Below are 3,594 nucleotides of genomic sequence, written 5' to 3'. Positions count from 1 at the left end.
TGACTATGTGTTCATCTAAGAAGAATTTCTGGAAGTCGGGTCAATATCTCTGTGTGTTGAAGTGGATTGCCCTCCGCCCTGGAGTTTTTTCCCAGACAGGAGTTATATAGGGTAATCTGATTTATACAGACCCTTGTCGGGGCATGTAGTGCTGATTAATGGGGGTCCCCAGAAGGTCCCTTCACCCGAGAGCACTACTGTATTGCATCATTACAGTTGGTGCTGGGTTATGCTTTATTTTGCTGTAGCCACAAGAAAAAGAAAGGATACATGCCAAGTGACCAAGACAATACATTCTTTATTCATATATCAAAAAACACCACAACACAAAAAAAAGAATAAAAACCATAAGAAAATGTGAACAGAGTCACAAAATAATCTACCACAGGAAAACCAAACATGTGATGGTGTTAGTGATCCTGGGGTTTTCTGTAGCAGCGCTGCAGGGAAAATAGGTAAGTGGTGTTTCCCCGGGATGATAACATTTGATATTGAAGGCCACCAGCAAAGAGGAATTGTCCAGTGCTAATAGGTGTTTATTTTTACAGGTTATAATATTGGAAAATTCCTTTACCTTCTCATCAATGAAATCGGACATAAACCAATTTATTTTACTTTTTTAAATTATAGGGAACATTTATCAGGGCTTCTACGCTGGAAATGGTGTAGAAGCCCTTATTACAATACCGTGCAAACCGCCAGACATTGAGATTATTATCTCCCTATGCCAGCTCCACACTATGGGGCGTGAAGGGCGGACGGTGACCGAGTGTGGCAGTAACCTAACCCATGTGTTCAAGGTGCCAAACTTCCCCCAGCTAGCAGCTGGTGTAGTTTGGGCCGCTAGTGCAGCCACCCGCAGGATACATCGGATCCTTAGTGTCTTGATGTGTCCGGAGGGGAAGGACTCGTATGCCAGCGTATGATAAATCTCCCTCATTGGACAAGTGCTACTCGTGGATTTTACCAATCAATACCAGAACATGAAAGTTGAGCTAAACCTGTTTGCAAAAACTGCAACGAACAATCCAATTTCGTCTGGTTTATGCTGCAGCTGAATTGCCCTTGCAGAATTTTTTCAACACCATTAGGCCCTTTCACAGACACGTTTCTGACGTGCAGGACACTGACCTAATGTATTCAGTGGGATTTGGCAGATGTGACGTGTGCATTTTCTTTTTTAAAGGGAATGTGTCATCAGAAATTGACCTAATTAACAATTACCAGTATGTTGTGAAGTAGATTAACACCTTTCAGATCATGTTTCTTTCAAGGTCCAGTGTGATGACATCATTTAGAAAATCAACTTTGAAGTAAGATATAAATTGGTTGTATAAAGTCATGGAGGCGGAGAGCTCAGCATTTAAGTCAAGCTCTCCCCACCTCAGAATGAAGGAGATCTGGTTTATGATGTGTCTGGATGTAGGACCATCAATTACAGTGAAGAGGGCATTCTGAAGTGAGGAGAGCTTGACTTTAGTGTTAAACTCCGCTTGACTTTATACAACTAAATTGCATTTCACTTCAAAGTAGATTTTCTGGACAATGCTACTGCACGGGGTCATGAAATAAACATGATCTAGAAGCTGCTTGACAACATACTGGTAGTGGTTTATTAGGTCAATTTCTGCTGACAGGTTCCCTTTAACATGTGTAAAAACTGCTCTACTTTTACAAGTCACAGGCATGAAAAACACCTAAGGGTGATGCCACACATGGCGTTTTGAAATCGTTTTTGGTCCGTTTTTAAGCAGTCCGTTAAAAAACGCATCCGTTTTTGAAAAACGCATGTGTTTTTGTCCATTTTTAATTGCACCAATTTGGAAAACCTGTCAAAAACGGATGCGTCAAAAACGTTTTCAAAATGCCATGTGTGGCATCACCCTAAGTCAATGGAGATGCATCAAAACTCATTTCACTTTGAAACACATGCAGTGCGTTTTTCACTAATCAAGATCGACCACAGTGATTAACCTTTTTTCTTGTGCATTGCATTCGCATGAAAAACACAGTACCGTATTTTCCGGGCCATTAGGCGCACCGGAATATAAGGCGCATTAGTCTGATGTGCCTTATATATGGAATTTATCCATATATAAGGCGCATCGGACTATAAGGCGCAGGGTGGCCGGGGGCGTGGCGGAGTTCCGGGGGCGTGGCAGAGCGGAGACGGAGCGACCGGAGAGGTGAGCGGGGAAGGGGGTCCTTTCAGGGGAGAGGATGGCAGCGGACCATACTTACATGGGTCCCCGCTACCAGAGACAGCAGATCTCCTGCGGGAACTGCAGACCGACGCGGCAGAAGTTGTTCGTGCCGCGTGGTCTGCAGTTCCCGCTGGAGATCTGCTGTCTCCGGTAGCAGGGACCTATGTAAGTAGGGTCCGCTGCCCTGCGCCATACATAGGGCGCACCGGACTATAAGGCGCACTTTGGATTTCTAAGGAAATCCTAGGCTTTTATGTGCGCCTTATAGTCCGGAAAATACGGTAAATAAAAAGCGTGAAAAACTGAATCACTGAAAAAACACTGGCTGAAAACAACTGTGTTGGAAAATGTAAATGTAACTGTGCAATATAAGTGGGTCAATAAATAAATAGTTTGACTTTTGGCCATGTGACTGTACTCTAAGGTGACTTCTCTGGACCCAGTCTGCCAACAACAACCAAAAAAAATAAATACTCGGATATTCACCACAAATTTTGCAATGGTTTTGCAGAGGATTGCTTCTCTACTGTAGACATGTAGCAGACAATTGAAATGCTAAGCATATGAAATTTAACAGGTCATATGAAAATCCCTGTTGACAAATTTTAACCTATATACAGGTGGTCCCTGATGTAAGGACAGCGACTTACATACAACCCCTAGTTACAGAGGGACCCCTCTGCCCACTGTGATTTCTGGTGAAGCTCTCTGGATGCTTTACAATAGTCCCGGACTGCAATGATCAGCTGTAAGGTGTCTGTAATGAAGCTTTATTGATAATCCTGTGCATTTTCACAGTCCTGCTTTTACTCACACTAAGGTATGATCACACAAATCTCTAAGATTTCTAACTAACAAAGTCTGCTGCTTTGCATGGCCAAAACTGAGAAAAGATTACCTCTTAAATACAACTGATTTCAAAGTTACTGTACCCTACTGCAAATCCTGATCTTGTTCAGGGGACCTATGGGTAGAGAACAAGCAGGAATTACAGGGGCCCTGTGGTCCCCTGTTTGAAGCCTTTGTGTAATGGGTGTGTGATCTGAGAGCTGCAAATTAGAAAGCAGGCCCTACTCCTGCCTGTGTAGGATGGACCACGGGCAGTCGGCTTACACGCGGGATGTATGTATAAGCCCATAGAAAAGCATTTGGATAAGTTCTACATTTGTGCACAGAAAGACTTAGGGCTCACACATATTAGACGTCAGTTCCTTCACACTGTTGGGGGATGGGACTCCTTACCTCGTATTGATATATGATGCCAGGAGTCCCTGCATCCTCCACTAAACAGGAGCGCAGTCACTTTAAATTGCTGTATCCAGTAGTTAGAAACCAAATATTACTAACCACAAATCTACCAATAACCCCAAAACATTTAATCATTTCTACG

This window comes from Engystomops pustulosus, chromosome 7, assembly GCF_040894005.1.
Source record: "Engystomops pustulosus chromosome 7, aEngPut4.maternal, whole genome shotgun sequence".
Lineage (NCBI taxonomy): Eukaryota > Metazoa > Chordata > Amphibia > Anura > Leptodactylidae > Engystomops > Engystomops pustulosus.
Note: the sequence above shows the minus strand (reverse complement) of the source record.